This window comes from Lagopus leucura, unplaced genomic scaffold (assembly GCF_019238085.1).
Source record: "Lagopus leucura isolate 7727_CA_CO unplaced genomic scaffold, USGS_WTPT01 Super-Scaffold_1, whole genome shotgun sequence".
Lineage (NCBI taxonomy): Eukaryota > Metazoa > Chordata > Aves > Galliformes > Phasianidae > Lagopus > Lagopus leucura.
In genome coordinates, this window is record NW_024962250.1 from 26,427,140 (window position 1) to 26,446,640 (window position 19,501).

At 40.7% G+C, this 19,501-nt stretch overlaps 1 long non-coding RNA gene across 1 annotated transcript; it reads right to left on the bottom strand.

The window, feature by feature from the left end:
* Positions 1–10,844: 10,844 nt before the first annotated feature.
* Positions 10,845–19,288, bottom strand: LOC122179775. The gene is made up of 4 exons (XR_006178828.1): positions 19,203–19,288; positions 18,894–19,004; positions 13,075–13,170; positions 10,845–11,680 (listed from the first exon to the last, which is right to left on the bottom strand). It is a non-coding gene; the product is annotated as an uncharacterized LOC122179775 (long non-coding RNA).
* Positions 19,289–19,501: the final 213 nt, after the last annotated feature.

The following is a 19,501-nucleotide window of genomic DNA, read 5'->3' on the forward strand; positions in this document are numbered from 1 at the left end:
GCAACTTTTTGAATCACGCAGTCACAGAATATTTAAGTTGGAAGGGATTTCTTGAGATGACCTTGTCCAAGCCCCAGTGCTGAAAGCTGCCCACCACCATGCCCTGTCAGGTTTTGAATACTTTCACAGATGGAGTCTCTATAACCTCTCTGGACAAACATGGACAGTGTTTTACCATTCTCAGAGTGAAAAACTGCCTTCTTGAATTCATGCCAATTATCACATTTTAATTTGTGCTGTCAGTAGGAAATACTGAGATGATTCTAGTTCCCTCATCTTCATTTCTTCCCATCAAATAATCGAATACATAGTATCTATGATCCTCTCTTAAGCCCCTTTTTCTTCAGGCTGAACAGCCTCAGAAGACCCAGCTTCTCCTGATATGAAGGGTACTTTTTCAGTTATCATCTCCAAAGCCCTTGGCCAGACTCAATCCAGTGTGTCCTGGTTTCAGCTGGGATGGAGTTGATTTTTCCTTTACAGTGTCTGGTATGATGCTGCTATGTTTTGGCTTCAGGAGAAAAATAACATTGATACCATACTGATGTTTTAGTTGTTGCTGAGCAGTGCTGCACAGAGCCAAGGACATTTCAGTTTCTCAGCTTCTCATACTGTCCCACCAGCAAGGGAGGCTGAAGGGGCACAAAGAGTAGGGAGGGGACAGAACAAGGACACAAAAGCTGTTTATCTTGCACTGGGGAGCCCAGAGCTGGGCACTGTTCTGACACAGAATTGAACCTAGGATGTGGGCAACTCTAGCTCCTCTCTGGACCCAAGCCTTTGTCTTCACACTGACTTGCTTTCTCAGACTTCAGCCTTTTAGCAAAGCTTACAGAAGTGTGCAAAGTATACCAGTGATATTTTATGGACTGTGCATTTTTCCTTCAGAAGCTTGAAGCCACCAGATTTATCATGCCCACAGAAAAACACCCACAGGCTAGGTATGATTTAGGGCTTCATGGGCGGCAATTCTCCCTCATTCTCTGCAAAAGAAGCATCAGACCTTCATTACCAAACTCAGTGCCTTTCAAAACGTGCCAAATGCTCTGTTTCATTAATCCATCTAGATTTCCAGTGCACTTCATGGAAAAACATTCATTTTTAGCTCATGCTACTGGGTTCTTACAGTGCCTACAGTATCAATCAGTCATTTACACTGATGCAAATTATCCAAGTTAATATTTCTGCTAATAGTCTGATTGCAATAATAAGGCACAGCAAGAGCAGTTTAACCTGAACTTAAAGCCAGAGTCAGAGATGAAAGGCTTGATCATTCATTCTTACCTGAATTCCTGCCCTGCAGCTAAATGACTACCTTTCAGGTAACTAAATGAATAAGAGCCAGCTCTCAAGCAGAAATGTAAAAAGGAGTGGAACTGCAAAATTATCCACTCCAAAGAGAGAAGCACTTTGTCTGCCCTGTTTCCAGTCACTGCACTGGATAAGAGCTGTTCATGGACCAGCCTACAGCAGGGCCTTCTCCCCAACTCTCCAAGGCAGTAGGGGAATCTAGGGCAGCATGCTGGGGTTCCAGAAACATCCAGCAGCAGTGGGGACACACCAGGGTCTGAGAGAGACAAATGGTCTATGGCTTTGGCAGACAGCAAGACAAGGCAGAGTACCTACCACTCAGATTTTTCAAATCCATTCTAACCAGAACATCACAAGTGTTTCCACTTCGCTTGATGCACAAAGCTATGATCATGCTGTGCAGTTTTGGTGCTGTTGATATTCTTTCCCAAATTCTAATGTGTAGGCTTATGTAAACAGCAGTCACAGAAGTAACAAGAAATCAAACAATCAGAAGAACAGTCAATATATTCTAAAATAAATTCTATAGCAAAGCAGGTAAACAAGACAGTCCTGATCACATTCAGACCCACAAAAACTTTATTTATTTTAATAAAATAAAAACAAAGATTTTTTTTCAGATGAACACAAAGTTATAAATTAGAATTCACTGGCTTCAACATCATGACTGCATGTACAGGCTGTTGGACAGATACACTGCTAGCCACATAGTATTTGAAAACTATACTTTAAAAAGACAGAAGCAGCTGAAATTGCAGATGATCCCTACAGCAGACCCCTATATGGAAGTACCTCAAAACAGCTCTCAGAAGGACCAGAGCTGGCGATGATGGATATGTCATGGATTAAAGAAAGAGACAATATCTTGGAGTATTTGAGCATGACCATAACTAAATATTGTGGGTTTGACCCACGATTCTCATAGTATCAAATTCCCTCACACTACCTGTGTATCTGCTCCCAAGGCCAGCAGACAATCCAAGCCACCTCATGCTTTCTGTTACGAAAACTCTTCAGCAAAACTGCAATCTCATTACTAGTCACACCTGAGGCTTGAAGGCCAGACTGTGGCTTTAAAATACTGAATGTTCTGGTACTTCTTTCAAATTCTCTACTATCTATATTGCTGTTTCACATTAACAACATTTCCAAGGTTTCAGATTTAGATATTTCTCTTCAGTGCTATCTGCCTTGCCTAGCATGAGCAATGTTGTTTTCATTTAAATAGCACTACCCACATCACTCTGCTTTTAAAGCTATGACAATTCTTGTCATATCACCACCGTCTAACAGCAGGGTCTATAGCTCGAGGCCAATATCTGTCATCCACTGAAACCCAAATAAAATATTGGGGATTACGTCCCCTCACTTCCAACAGCCTTGCACACAGAAATTTGGTCTCTCAAATCCAGTATGGATTGAATCCAGTATAGATTGAATATCCAGTATTCATATTTAAATATATCCAATAGAAGAAATAGAATTAAAAAAAAAAAAAGGAAAAGAAAAAAGAAGGCCATGAATCGCCCATGCAAGAAGTCTGCAACAACTTTGCACTGCATTTTCCTTGGACTGAGAGGAGATCCTCACATTGAGGATTTCACTGCCTGCTTTTACTTCTAAATATGTCTGCTAATGTTTCACATTTGTAATTGCTTTTTATTACTTTTTCAAGTATTAGCTTCTGTTTCCCAAGCTCTTAAACAGCATTTTCTGGAGAAGGAGGGTTTGAGGCACTCACCAGTGTGTAGCGAACAGGAATTTCATGCAGCTCTCAAGAGAGCGTCAAATTCAAGAATCCGCAATACTTGTGCTACAGAATAGATCTTGCCTACAATCCAGCCCTCTGCTTTTCCAATCTCCTGCATTATACTGCAGTTGTCTACTCAAATTTGAAGTTAAAATAAAAAAAAACTAAAAAGCCAGTGACAAACAGGATAAAACCTGTCTGTATGCAAACTACTGTCAATTCCACAAACAGATTTTTTTTTTCTCCTTTAATGTGTTACTTATCATTCTCTCAGGTGTTAATTAAAACAGCAGCATGAGCTTACATTATGTTTTGTGGGGATTTAAAAAGATTTTTTTTTTTTTTTAAGAAAAAATTTGAGGGTGTCTCTTTGAATCAAACCTGCTATTACAATGTTAGCAAGAGTTTTTTTTCCCTTAGCCTTGTCAGAAGAGAAATATTATGCACTACGTATTTTGCAGTTTTAGCTTCTATCAGAAGATCGATTAAAGTTTCTAGTGAATTAACACCACATACACCACCAGTACAAGCTATATTACTGCTTCCCATACTCTGGTACCTACATGTGGCCATACTCAACTTCCCCGTCAATCACTGTACACTATACTTTGGTATCGTGTCATCATATTTTTATAATCATTAATCATGTTACCCAATAAATCCTTGAGCCATTATTCAAGCTATTCTCTTAACAGCTACCTACTTTGCATATTGCCACCTTTGCTGCTCATTTACCGCCATTCCTTTGATCTGAGAACTGTTCAATCAGAACAATAACATGTAAGGAAAATGCAAATGGTTTGAAACAAGAGAAATTGTTTCATGTGAAATATTCACACTTGGAACAAGCCTTTTAACTCTGAAGTTGTGTTTTTTTTTGTTTTTTTTGTTTTTTTTTTTTTTTTTTTTTTTTTTTTTTTTTTTTTTTTTTTTTTTTGTAAGGTTTGATAAGGTTCTGTGTAAGGATGTAACAAATTACAGCTAGGAAAGAGCAAAGCACATCACGTTAGGTAGCAAAGTGGTGGTGTGAGGAGGAGCCAGATCTCCACATGCACAATTGGCAAGCCTCCTCCTTCCCAGTGACATGGGAGATAACAGACTGTCCCCTGTGGGACACAGATGTAGTGACAGACAAAAGCCATCTGCATGTTCAAGTCTGTGGGAAACTGCCCCATTTATCCATTTTTCTTCCCACAGATCTCAGACATACCTTCTCCGTCCTTGTCCTGGTCCACATTTCAGACTCTCCCTCTCCCGTCTCATTCTCAGACCTTACTTTGGCATACCTGAGGTGCCACAAACCTGTGCTGCTCTCCTACACACTGCTGTCACTGTATTATGACCTTGGGGGACCATTTTTGTCAGCCTGCTTTTAACCATAGGTTTTGTCCTGCACAAAAGAATCTCTCTAGCTGCAGACAAACACGCAGTTCATTTCTGTCTGTCAAGAAGATGCACAAGGAATAGGCAAAGTTGCTAAATAGAGTTTGCTATCTGCAGTGACTAAATGCCAAACAGATATAAGTTGTTACATTTTCAGAAAGCTGGTTAATTAAAAAACCTCTAACAACACAGGCAAATGTTCAAGTTTCAAATGTTGTTTTATCAGCATCTTCTTACTCTCCATAGAACAGATTATCATCAATATTATTCTGCCTCTTTTATTGAAGCATTTTGGTGTCTTGAAACAATACTCTCTCTGCAGCTCTGTTTTCCAACTCTACCAACTCTCTAGGCCATTATTTCTGAGGACTTGTATAAATTCCCCCTCTAAAAAAGACTTAAGATGGAGAAAGAAGAAGTAATATACATCTTTATAGACTATTATGTTCCAGACTTTGTATGTTGAAGTGAAAGCTGGGTGATAAATTGTACCACAAGGCTGTGCAGTTTATCATTTTACCACAGATCCGCACAGCTAACACTGGTATTACAATACCACTTCTGGGCCTCCAGTGGGCCAGGCCCCCTATGCTAAATGCTGTGCACTTACAATGTCTACTGTGACAGGCCATTCTTCAAAGACCTTGCAAGCTAGAAACACAAAAGAGGTTTCTGCTAATCAATTACATCTCCTTCCTCCAAATGGAAGGGCAGCACCTTTTGCTTCTGTGGCCTTTGTAGCCATAGGAAGGCTGGGAAGGTAGAGAGCAGGATAATTCTCATGATGATCATATGCAGAAGGAGAAGAAGTCTTCCTTTACAAGAGCTATATGGGATGTAGTGGAGAGTACTTCCCATATGTAATTTGGAACTATTCAAAAACAGCCTTCCTGAGATATATATCTCCTATATCTTCCTATATATATATATATATATATATATATATATATATATATATATATATATATATATATATATATAATATAATATAAATATAAAATAGCATACTACCTTCTACAGTGCAGCAGTATGACTTTTGTGATTTCACTGGTCTTCATTCAGGACAACTTATTGACTTCTTATCTGCCTTTACCACTCATAAATCTTGCAAGATCCAGCTGACGAATATACATCAAGGTACACAGAATCAAATATACAACATATGAAACAAACAGCTGTTTGAGTACAATATATAATTTTAATATAAACAGTTACTAGGATATGATAATTTATGCAGGAGGTATGACAATACATAGCTGTGTAGTATGTGTATTTACTAGTTAATATAAGGATATAGTACTTGATTTCAAAGAAAATGTTGAATTTGATAAGTTTGACCAAATCTGATGTGATTTGGTACTTTCCTCTCAATCAAATACATTGCAACTTACTCTGGAGTAAATGGGGAAAACTAGAAGATTGTCAGAAGGAATGTTGTCATGTGTAACTTAGACATCTCATTAAAATCCAGGCCACCTTCCATTCAAGACAATTGGAAAACTGCTATTAATTTGCAAATAGGTAACATAACCTTCAAACAGAATATTAGCAAAAGTTTAAGCAAGTGGCAAATAGTTGAGCCAGAAATTGATCACTGGATGGTCCTGGGGATATACTTCAGACATTCTTTTATTCATACCTCAATGTAATACTCTCTACTGAGAAAACTATCCTTATTCCAAAGATTTTGCTCTTTAAACATGTGCAAAGATTGAGAAGATGCACTTATTATGACAGCAGGTCAGGTTGTGAGCTGGCGTAAGTTCCTCTGGCTTTGGAAATTCCATCATTTCATTTGAGCAATGAAAATTTCCACCACCAAGATGTTGCTTATGAAATTTTTGTAAACAATACTAGATACAATGAAGTTATGAGATCTGGTAACAAACAAAACCATGAAATTTTGCAGAAAGAAGTTAACAACAGCTGGGGAGCCATGTGGGTATTCAAACACAGGTACCTGGTGCCTCAGAATCCTTTAGGAATCTGAGACATTTCACAGGACAATGGTAAATGTTACTCAGGTGATCTATATCCTTTTCAAAGGAATGCAAAGGGCGGCCAGGTGATCTGTCTTAGCTCATCTGAGTACAATAAAATCCAATAGCTGCCACCAGGAACCAAAACCCCACTGCTGGCCTCCCATGGAGAAGAAAGAAAAAGATTTCTTAGTGGTAAGAAAGAGCTTGTTAAAAAAAAAACATACAAACAAATGGCTATATGTATATATGTACAGGAGGACTATTTAAGTTGATAGGACAAAGATTGAGAGCAGGAAACAATGATTTGGCAACCATGCATAAAGTAGGGGGTTAAAACTAGATGATCTTTGAGGCCATTTTCAACCCAGGCCATTCTGTGATTCTACAAAGGCTACTGAAACATCCAACAATGACAAAAAAAAAAAAAAAAAAAAATCTTCTGACTTGGTTTTACTAAAAACAGTAAATGTTTTGTATTGCTGAAAGAGTTGCCTGTGAATTAGAAAACGGTGGGTTAGATTAGCATATATGGAATATGTGATCATATAAAATAATTAACATTTTTTTTTTTTACCAGAGTATGTCAGAGATTGGAAAATAAAGAGTGGTCCTGGTCCTACTGAACCCAAGGGCAATATTCTCAGGAACCTAAATGGCTGTTTTGTTACTCTCTATACTCTGTATAATTTAGATAGATAATTTACAATATGATTGCATTAATCCTATATCTGTATTGTTTTCTTTGCAAAACATATTTGTTTATATGGATTGGTGCTGCTGTTATTAGATGTTACAAAAAACACTGCACAACTGTTCAGAAACAAACCTATTGTAACGTTCAATTTTCTACCAAGCAACTGTGATTACTTTCTCTTCCTTTCTGTTTGTTTGTTTTGCTATTTGTTTGGTTTCTAAGACTTCTGAAATCAGTCCCAGGACTTCCACAGCACATAGCTGTCACCAGGCCTTACCTAACCCAGTAAGAAGTTTTCATAGAGCTGGTCCCTCCCAGTGACTCCAGGACAAGTGACCACTGTCACAATTTTACAACCCTGCATGATGCAGCTAAGCATTTGTACTTCTGGCCCAAGTTTCCCCTTCGGCTGATATTCTTTAGTTCTTGTCAGATGCAGCTTGCCAAGAAGCTCAGCTTCCAGTTGTGGTTCACAGCTCCTACTAAAGAAACTGCTTTATTTATTCCTTAAAAAAAGGCTTGCACAGAGGGTGTTAATGATTCTTCTTCCAGCATTGCTGGTTCTACTCAAAAAACAAAGCCTCCTACCCCAAAACAGTGTGAAAGTAGTGGAGAAGTGTAAATAGAGCTCAGAAAAAGGAAACAGCTATGAGAAACTAGCCAGAATCCTTTTGGAAAATTCCTAATAGCAGTATCTCCTCACCCACACACACATATTATCCTACCAGAAAAAAAACATATGAAGTGGGCAGCAAAGCACTCCCACAGCTCAAGTGCAAGCAGAAAGATTGGGCTCCACTATAAATACAGACAAACTGCAAGATAGAAAACTGTTTTAGAAATAATTTTATGCAGTGAGCTTCCACCGGCAGGGGAAGGTCATGTGTAAGGTTTGTTTAGAGCAATGCAAGACTAAACATTCTGCCAAGTCTTCCAGCTTTCTGAGACAGAAGAACTTTTCCACAGACTTCAATAACTTCTTCAGGAAACGCAGCAAGATATTTCAGAAGCCTTGCCTAAACACCTGCAGTGAAGGATGTAGAAAGTAATACAACAGTGTATTGAATCAAAAATGGGCCAGACCAGGAAAATTTGATTATCTTCCTCAGTAATTTAATACATAAGTAGATATAGAAGAGGGATCTTAGAGAGATCTGCAAAGAGATCATTTTGAGAACTGCAAAACCAAGCTGGCTTTTTAAGCACAACCCTACCAAGTAAGAATGGGGCTCTAGCTCTCTGTTTTCACTCCATACTCTGCAGCTGATCTGTATATGGAATTAGGAACCATATTCTTCAACAGATGTCTCTTTTGGAGAAGACTTTCCTTTCCTCCCCCACTGCAGCTCCTGCACACATAGGGAAGAAGCATCCAAATGTCAGCTTGCAAGCTTGCAGCTGTTCAGGGCTCTCATGTGATCCCAGAGGCTTCCCTCACCTGCCTGGGAGCTCCCTCAGCACAGCATCCCCTCCATCAGCTTTTTGGCAAATACAAGAGCAAATATGAGGGTCAAAGCTGGCACTGGCATTTAATGTAATAAATACTACCTGCCACTCATACCTCGTGCCATCATTTTGAGTTGAAGATGCACCAATAAAAATGCTCTGTATTTGCTGAGTGACAAAACTTAACCCTTAAAGCAGTCTGCACTGTAAATAGCGACGCCCTTAATTTTTTTTAATCCTTTCTCTGTAGTCTCCAGCACACAACACACACAACACAGATAATTATTTTTCCACTTTATCCTCAGCTGATTTCAGTTCATTTCTGTTCTTGGAGATTTCTATTGTGCATAAGTTTAATACAAATACACCATCTGTAATTGGATCCCAAATAGACAACACTAAACTGTCTTTTTTTTCCCCCACTGATGCTCAAGACTTCTGGCAAATGATTAGAGGGCTCTTCTCTGTGTTTCAACCCATAATTAAAGGACAGGACTATTTGGTGTCTCATTCCTCAGGCTCACAGTTCCGTGTGAGCTGTAGACATTTTATAAACATGTAAAAAAACTTACCAAGAAGAATAACTTTACACTGCAACCCAAGTGGAGAAGTTACAGATAAGACATGCCAAGAAAATATTCAGAAAAAAATAATCACTCAATTTTTCATTTACTTACTTGCATTAAAAAAAAAAAAAAAATCTCTAATACCTGATTTAGTTGAAGTGCAACCTTTTCCTAAAAGGGCAAAGTCATTGTATTGTTAGTCAGACGCTTCACAGTGGCCTCGTGTTTCAGGATATGAGTCCAAATATGGAAAAAACTTACCTAGCCTGAAAAGCTGGAGATTTTGAATCTGTTTCACTGATTATTTCTACTTCTCTCAAGATGAGTGATGAAAATGTACCAACCAGCTTCATGCTCTGCTTATTTGCACCAAAGCAAAACTATTCATGCTGCATTCACAACTTTGCTGAGCACACTGCAAATAGCTGGTTGCCTTTAGGCTGTTCTTCTCCAAGTTTTTGACCACAACCTTCATCAGTTAGTTTTAAAAAAATATAATGTTTCTGGTTATTACCATGACATTTCATGAAATTGATATTCTCTATTATATAGTAACAGGAAAATAACATCAGATACCATGCTATTTAAATTACTTATCTAAGAGCTTTAATGATCTGTTGTATTTCTCCCTTCTATTCTGTGTGCAGCACTTGAATTAACTTTCATCTGTTTTTGCTGTTTCTTTCAAGTATAAAAAGGCTTCATCACGCAGAATCCTGCCAGCTTTCTCTACCAGCCTGCCCTTTTGTAGGTCTCCAGGAAGGGAAATGGTGCTGGATTTCACCAAGTATACCTTGTGCTCAAGAATCCCCTCTGACTGTCCTTATCAGACATCCTCTCTAAATCTTTGCATTTTCCAACCATGACACAGGCTATGGTTAATTTTTCCTATAAATATATTAACTCAATTGAGAAAAAGCAGGTTAGGATGACTGGGGAAGAAAAAGATGGAGAAATGGACTGAGGAAAGCATCTGAGCTGGAGCAAATCAGAGACGTGGTTTGGACAGAGAGGGCGTTACTCACAACATTTATAGGTGACACTTCCAGCCAGAATCCAGCACGCAGTCTTCCAGTGGAGCATCCAGAGCAAGAGAAAGAAGGTGAGGTTCCCTTTTCCACATGCAGCCACTGAAGTCAGAAGACCTAAATAACAGTTTTGTGCTGCTGACTGGCTGCTGTTGTACAGGGAAGGAATTACTTTCTGCCTACCTGGTTTAAGTCCCTGCGAGCACTATATTCCAGCACAGAGGCCAGGAGGAAAATCCATTGCCTCCCAATGTAGAAAGAGAGGAAAGATCTACTAAGCACAGAGGCCAGTCACATCACCATCAAGTCGTCACAGATGTGGGATGGGAAGAATATGTTACATTTTCTGTTTGGGTTTGGAAACCAGCCAGCATAATTATTTAATTCCTTCTCACGATGCTTTTATCCATACCTTTTAAGTAAGTTTTATTAGAAGGCAGGCTAATTTCAAATGGCCTTTCCTCTTGTCTTGTTTGCTTGTTTATAAGCATTAGAACTTTTGTATGAAAGTAGATGGCCAGAAGGAAAAAAAAAACAAAAAAAAAACCACAAAAAAACCCTATAGATTAGCATGCCATTTACCCTGCAAAGAACTTTAAAAAAAAATCCCTTGTGCAAAGTTAAAAAGAAGAGGGATCCAGACAAGTAGAAAGACTTCAGTATCTTCCTTTTCCCTCTGCATAGTCAGAGAAAGAAAAGAGGTTATTTGTGAAAAGCCACCATGGACTGAGCCTGCAGTCTGATAAACAACAATAACCTTTTTCTTGACACTAATTCCTTTATTATATTTTTAGAAGAATTTAAAAGCCACTTATTTTTGAAAACTATGATTTCAGGAAAAAGTATAATTTTCACATTTCCTCTGATGTGTTGTGTGCCCTGCTGTGTTATGACATTTCAAGTTTCATCAAGTCACATTAATTTAGATTCTCACATGTTTTCTCAGTGGAACCTGCTCTCTGGGTCAATTTTCATTCATTGTTTGATCACTTTAATGTATTTGTATTACTGAATATTTGGGCCATATTAACTGATCTTCCCATACCCCATGCTTGCAATTCATTAGCAATGATTTCTCCTCTCTACATGAAGAAAGAAAAAAGAAATGAGAGAGAAAGAAAATGAGAGAAAGACAAAGACTTAGGAAAAAAGTGAACAGCAATTTAGAGCAGAGCTTGGGATGTAGCCTGGTCTGTCACTCGGGATTTGTTTATACTAGCAAATTTTCTCTGGTGCAACCAATGTAGATTAGTGACCCGGTAGAAACCTGTATAATAAACACATTTCTCTGGTTTTAAGACTTCCTTGATTTCACTCTGTGTTTTGACAAGCGCTCTTGAAGCAGTGCAAGTTTTAGAGATTTGCATTGGCATTAAGTAAAACAGTCTGCTGGATCCCATCAGTACAGAAAGCCATCCTATTTTCCAGGCTGGGTCAATGCTGATGTGAGAGCTGAACACCTTTGTGGTGTTGGACCTCATTTGGGTCCACTCTTCCACAGGCTGAGGCACAGCACATATCTGTAGGGATAAATGCAGCCAAGATCAGTCACTGTGCCTCTTCATCCAAACCCCACTGAGCCCTGCTGCACACAGTGGGTAAGATTGGGGTTAGAAGTCTGCCCTACTGCCCAGAAGCCCAAGCACTCAGATTTCTGCTGCCCCTCCCTCAGATTGTGCCTGAAAAGCTGAAATACCCAAATTTGAACATCTTAAATTCCCAGAGGGCATGGAAAGTTTGTGCAGAGGCACAGCTAAGGCACAGTTTCACTTTTCTTGCAGCTCCTTCCATAAACAAAGGTCAAATGATAAAACAGTAAGCAAGGGAAACAGCAAATTTTATCTAATCTTTCCTTATATTTATTAAATTAATGAGTGAATTGCCCACTTCTTCCCATACTTAACCCTGGAGGTGAGGACATCACATAGAGCTCAACTGTTGAATTGGACTTTAAAATTTTTGTTGGACTCTCAACCTTCAAAATTCCTTTCCTAGTCCTAAAAGCAGCTCCACCAGTGGGAAGGGACAAAGCTGGGGATGGGAACTTGTCTGACACAAGCATTTCAGGTCTTTGGGTTGCATTGTCTTTAACCTGTTTGGAGCAATCAGGTGATGTAGTTTGTTACTGATGGCTGGATTTCAGTGCAAACCTTTCTTCCAGACTTTTCTAATTCTAGGTGAGCTGCCACAAAGGCAAAAGACCGGAAAACTCTATAAACAGAGGGGAAACTCTTAAATGTAACCAGAGCCACTGAGAAACCAGCCTGCCCACTGCAATGGTCTCCTCTTTCTGAACAAAGATGCTGATAAAGCCTCCCCTAAAGGATTGGCTGAAGCAAACTAAAAACATCAAAGCCATGGAAAGTGGGCAGAGAAGGCTTGTCAGAACAACTTGAACAACCTTTGTATAACTGACAGCAAATGGGCCAGTGCCACATGCTTTCCAGGAGGGAAAACAGCACAGCTATGACAGCATATCCATTACCCTCTGGATGCTGGTGACAGCAAGAGTAACCTATGTGCTTACATTTAGAGATTAAAGACAGCAACCAGCCCCAACAGGACATTATGTCCCCAGATGCTGTGCAGCAAAGGATACTTGTATAAAATGGCAGCGGCATACCACAGGTAGAAGCACACAATGGCCAGAGTTGGAAGGGACCTCAAGGATCATGAATCTCCAACCCGCCTGCCACATGCAAAGCCTCCAACCTCCCCATTTAATGCTAGACCAGAAGCAGGCTCATTTCTCCCAAGGGCAGCACCAAAAAAATCCCTTCCATGCACAGAATTTAGCACTAAGTGGCTACAAACAATGGTTCCTCGCTCTTGCTTGGGCTGGGAAAAACACTACTCCTGCTTCTCTGAGTGTAACTGAGATAATATGGTAACTTGTACTGACGCAAAGCATTACCTTGCCAGCTACTGCACGTGAAATCCAAACCAATCTTCCTTTTGCCAAGGAATTGTACTTGATAAAATACATCCACAATAGTACATGAAGAAGAGCCTGGAAATAAGCATTTGACACAGTCCATACCAAAAAATTCTTCAATCAAGGAAAAAAAAAAAAAAAAAAAAAGCTGTTAAAACCTCCTGAAATCCCTTCCCAGCAGCCTGCTGCAGGGGTGAACAGATTCACTCTTCCTTCAAATCAAAGCCCTTTGTTTTTTCTTGCGCTTCCCACTCTTCTTTCTGCCTTTACATTGTAATCAATACAGTCTAAGCTTAGGGAATATTACCAGGGCCATGATTGCAACCTCTAACATTATAATCCATAGGGTTGCTGGGAGCATTAGAACATTCAGGATAAATTAATTCAGGGTAAGTTAAAGCTTTGAAGCTAGGAGCATCACCAGGCTTTTGAAGCTTAAGCCCTGTTTAGATTACTTGATTAAAGTAGGTCCAAAGCTTCACCAATCAATATAGTTTGCTTAGGAACAGAGTTGATACAGAAGCATATTTAATGGGATCTGCAGCACCCCGCCCAGAAGACAGTCCTTGAAAATGAGATAACATGCTGGGGGGGGGGGGGTGGGGAGAGGCAAAATCATTGCCATGTTTTGTGCACGTCTGCAAAGCTTACTTGCAGTGGCTGTAAGAAATATCTTGTGCAAGGAAAAAGGGAGCAGGGGAATCACTAGGAAATTTTAGACTTGGGAGAGTAGCTGAATCTTCTTTTAATCTCAAATTCTAAAAAAATGACCCAAGGTGCATAGATCTATCTACATCCATGCACTCTTAAAGGCATAGGCTTGCCCTTCAGCCAATTTCAGTTTTGCCACCAGTGCCATGGAATTAGGGCTGAGGGTTTAGTTACCTGGATGGCAACAGCTCTGAAAAGATTACTGACATCGTACCTACAGCCAACGTCAAACAAAACACCATTCTTTGTACTAAAATAAGGAGCTACAAGAGCCAACTGGTACGTAGGGTTTTCCAGCTCCCATAACATTATAACATTTACATAATCTCTTTAAAATACTACAATTTTAACAGCCTAGTGAACTTTGCTGGGCTTTCCACAGAACTGAGAACAGACAGTACCAACACTGAATTTTGCCATCAAAGTCTACAACATTGTATCCACACTAAATAAAGTTAAAGGCCAGATCTTGAACTGATGAAAAGTCTTATTATCTGTGTACAGTTCAGCTGAAAAAGATGTACTTTAGCCTGAACATTAGATCACACTTGAGAAAAGCCAAAAAATACAATTTTGTGGTATTTTGTTGGTCACCTGAGAAGAGGAGCATGCAACAGTACTCCCTGCTGAGACTTACAGTAACGGGGGAGAGCACAGGTTCACCTTTGTCCCTCTTTCTTTGCTCCACAGTTATGCCTGCCTGGTGATTCACGTGTAAAGTTTCCCTCAAGTAAGGATTAGGGAAAGACAAATTAGGAGGTCAAGACAAATCAAAGAACACCCACAAAAATACTTTGCATCAGCAGAGCACAAATGAAGCTAACGCTGCAGTTGGCAGAATGTAGGGCAGCCCTCTGGTTAAGAGCTGGTAAAGCCCTGGTTACACGGAATGGTTCGACAGACAGTGCTTGAGGTCCTGGGCCGCCATGCAGGGAGCTGTGCTTGGCCACCTGCAGTGGACAGGAGGTGAACTCCCACAGTGAGTGGCTCTCATTAGGTGGAAGCTGTGGACACCTGGAGCACTCAGTCAAGGGGAGGAAATGACAAAGATGGCTTCAGGGCCAGCCCTGGTGGTCGGAAGTAAGGCTGTCTTTTGTACTCCAAGGGAAAACATAATCCATTTATACTTCTAATTGGACTTGATTAGATATTTAGACAACTTATCTGCAGTAGCTATTTAAGTGAATTAGTTGTATGTTTCAGCCTACTGACTATCTAGAGGGCTCTCACTTCATGGCACAGCATTTCTCCTCCACTTCCACCGCAAATACTAGCCCTGGCTCCCACGACAAGTTTCTCAGTGATGTGATGCCTTTCAGGACACCCTTCAGCTTTGGCAGTCCCTCTGCAGCCCCCTGGTGCTAGAGCTCTGGGCTTTTCTCCCTTCTCCTAACCTTAATGGTCTGAGTGGGCTGGGTCTTACCCAGAGAACTCTGCCCATGCCCATCTGAAACACTTCTAGGAGGACGATCCTTTTGGCAGTCTGAGCTTCTGAGCTTCTCATCTGCCTCAGAATCTGTATTTTATAGACCATACCTGCTTTTTAAAATGAAATATGTTTGCCTTTTCACTTTTTTTTAATACACATCATATAGTGATCCTCATGGCAAGCTCTCATGTATTTTAGTGGCATTAACAGCCTGCACCAACAAACAACCAGAGGTTTTTTGAGGGATACAAGCTTTCCCTGCCTTTGGGCCCATGACCTTTTTTTCTCCCCATGAACCCTAAGTGAGAAACGATTATAATTCAGCCTTTCAAATACAGCTAGGCACAAGTGTCTACTTGGCTGTTTCAAGAAGAATTGCTTAATTTTTTTTTTTTTTCTTCCCAACTCTAGGAAATAAATACTGCCTTTTCTTTTTCCTCCACTGACATTTAATGCTGAAAAGAAGCTGCCTAGCATAGGCTTCAGTGCCCTAAGTTCCTCTGTGAGGATCATAGCAGGGCCCTGCTTCTTGGCCACTGATGTGTTCCACAGCCTGGGGTCTTCTGCAACCCTTCCAGTTGCTGTGAGTATGGCTGATTTGGATTACAGTACAGCCTGGTGGAGATGAGTAATTTTCTTCCAGTTAGGTACATTGTCACAGGCTGTTGATTTTACTGCAGGCTCATTTGAAAGGAGTGGGGAAGCAGCATGGCAAGGCAAGCAAACAATACAGCACAGAGCTTGGGACATCTGAGCAATAGGCTTCTTGCTCCTCCAATTTAAGCAGCCCTGTTTTCACATCTGTTTGCACTCCAGCTTACTAAGACAAACACAATGCCTGCGTAAGACTATGTCTTTCTGAGAGGTCAGACTCTGGGTTAAATCTAGGTAAATAGCTGATGGTGCAAAAATGGAGATAAAAAGAAATGTGAAAGATACATAGTACCCAGATTTTCTACTAGATGCAGTCTGACATCTAGAATATACTGCAGTTGTCCAAAATGAAGAAAAACAAAATGCAAGGAAGAAGAAAGGAGGATGGAAACACTGCTTTTCAGAAGTAGAAATGCATCCTGATGTGGTACCCAGAAGTCAGTTGATAATTCTCCTCCAAGTCATTTCATAAACAGCATGATTTCTAGACTGTGATTTTGTTATCACTCACATCAGCACTCACCAGCCTCCAGGCCACTGGATACAGTGATGCTGAGGCTAACCAGTTCAGGAAAAGCCCTCCAGGCATTATGTTGATATTACTTTACTTCAATAGCTAGTGAGGAGCCAGACTCCCTGAGCATCCCCAGAGCCTCCAGACAGTGACAGAGAGCCACAAGGTTACACCTACAGAAGCTCTTCCAGCACCCAGGAAGCCTCACCTCATACTGTGAGCACCTGTTTTAGATGTTTACAGTTAGGAGATGTTAAATGGCTCTGACTTCTGCCTATAGAAAGTTAATACTGAAACCGGTACTGTGTGTTGTCACTTGGGGGATAATCTAGTACAAATATTAAGTGAATGCTCCATCACTGTAATTGAATGCTCCTGTTCAGACAGTGGCACTTCATTACTAGGGAGGAAGAAGTCACACAAGGCAACAGTGGCCCAGATCTCCAGGAACAGCTGCGGTGATGGGACAAGGGCTGTGATGGCACAGAACAGGCAGCCAATATGCTTTAGAGCGGGTAAAATGCTGTGAGAAGTGGTGAAATCAGGTAGGGTTGCCTGTCTTGCCTGGGGTACTCAGTTTCTCTTTGGATTCTCCTTTTTTCCCCCTCAGAAATCCCTGGCTCAACAAGGAGTGTATCTATGTGGAGACCCAGCAGAGCTCATAGTCAACCCTGCCCAGGCAAACCTGCCTAGGACACACTCGCATAGTTTCAACATCCTGAAATGTGGTTCAGATCATCATTCATGCCACCAAGTTGAAGTCTTTCAAAATCAGAAGATCTTGCAGAGGCAAAGCCATCCTGATTTCCAGAGTCAGATACTAGCACTTGCTTCTGACAGGGCTTCCTTTGCCCAGGGCTCTGGGATGTCTCAGAGCCAGCACCAGAAACCTCCGTTCTGCCACATCTTTCTCCCCTGCAGTCAATGAACACTTTCCTTTCCCTGCTCTTCCCACTCATTGCTTGCAAACCTCAGCGATTCAAAATAGCTGATTTCAACGTCTTTCAGACAATATTCCCCAAATCCAGTTTATGCATGGCAGATCTCCAGCTGAACAGGAACAGCCCCTCCCCACTGCTGTGCTAGGAAGGACAGCAAGCCTTGCCCACCTGCAGTAGGCCAGGTCTCTCCCTCCAGGGGATGATCTTCTTACATCACTGCGTGACACAAACCCCACTGTATTTGAATACTCAAGTAGTGTGGCTTCAGTAAATAAGGTGGTGAATCAATTAGGTTAGAATAAGCAAGTGCAGTAATTAGTATGCCAACAGCAGAATAAAGCTATTTTTTAAATCACCAAACAGCATTGCTCTTTACTATGATTGCAGAGATTATGTAAGATGGTGATTAAATCAGGTCCCTGCATCACAGACAGATCCATGTTTTAGAGGTACAGAAACAAAGTTGCAGAGGAATGAGAGAGACAGCATTGTTTTAAATGGCTCTCTCTGTTCGCATTTCCTAATGAAGTGTAAAGCAGCTGCATCACCAACCTCTTCCAACTCACGCTACTTTTTCTAGGCAGCATTTTGCCAAGAAATCATTTCCTTTTTAAGATCAGCTGAGTACTTCTGGGAACATCAGCTCAGGAGAAATCTGCTGCATCACACCCCAGAACTCAGCCGAGTCACCAGGCATCCCTTATGTGCAGCGCTGACACCTACAGAGCTTCCAGCAGAAGTATTTCACTCATTTGTACATCACTTTGTTGAAGATTCTGCACTTTGAGACCAAGCTACCAAAAAAAAAGATGCTGCTGTTTTCAATCACAGCTACTTGGAAAAAGCCTCTAGAAATTGATTGTCATTAAAGACTTGGCAAGAACACTGCTTATGATGATAAGCAGAGATTTTAAAGTTTTGTGTATACTGCCTCTTGCACTGTAATGCTCAGATTGCTGTATTTACCATCATTATTTGATTTCTTACACCACAGTGGAGAGCAGCATTGCTAATCAAATATAAAGAGGCAGCCAATCCCAACACAAATAGAAATATAAATATAAGCCTGCACATTTATAGGCAATCAGGACTATGTCAAACAGCATAAGATAAAAAGCACAGTATATGCTTGTTGTTAAATCAGACAAACATTTGTCTCACAATATTTTCACAGCTTCTCACCACTGTTAATCAATCATCAGCTGTATTTTAAGATGAAGTTTCAAAATGCTTTAATTACCTTAGTGGGAAACATGCCCAATTATAGCATCATGAGTTATTAAAGCTGAGAATTTATTCATTTGTAGCAGTTTTTTAACAAAATCAACGCAACAGAAACTGTTATTATTTGATTTCCTGGCATAAAAGATCTCTAACACACAGAAAAAAAGCCATTTGCCATTACTTGCATTACATTCTCTGATTTCTTTCTAGACAGCTTTGTCAGACAGCATACATAGGCAAGCAGTAACACCACACGTGGCCTTCCTTGCAGGAACATCAAACCGATATAACACAAAGACCATACAGACAGGCATTTTGCACTTACCCATTCTGTTGAAGATGTTCTCCTCCTGCAGACCACCGAGGTGAACCTGGGCACACAACACCTCCCATCAGGCCTCCTCTGTTCAGTGCCCCCTCAGCCTCATGCTAGGATCTGTGAAGGATCTTTACTTCAGCACAGAGGTGGCCAGAGAGGCTCCTGAACAGCCATGCTGTCATGTAGGGAGCATTGGGCAGCAACAGCTATCAACACCCCAGGGGATTCGGTAGGCACATGCCTCTGCATCCTCCTCAGACGCAGGCCAGAGAGCCCTGATGGTGCTTCAGCCTGCAGACTTAACTCAGCACATACCCTCAGACAGCCAGTGAGGGGCTGTGGTTGCCAGGAGACCCCAGGTTTCAGCCTAAGGGCACTTCCAAGCTACAGCCTTGACCCAGTCACACTAAGAACCAACCAGCTCTGAGCTGAGGTCAATAAAAAGGAGAAACCAGCTGAGCACCATCACTACAAATGAGCAGAGTAGGGCAGGTGCATTTAACGAGGGATCTAGCAAATATGGGGGCTGGAAATTCATTTCATAGCAACAGGGGTATGCAAATCTCAGAGCGATAGACTACAGTCTGTTGATCACTTATGCTGCAGCTTGGACA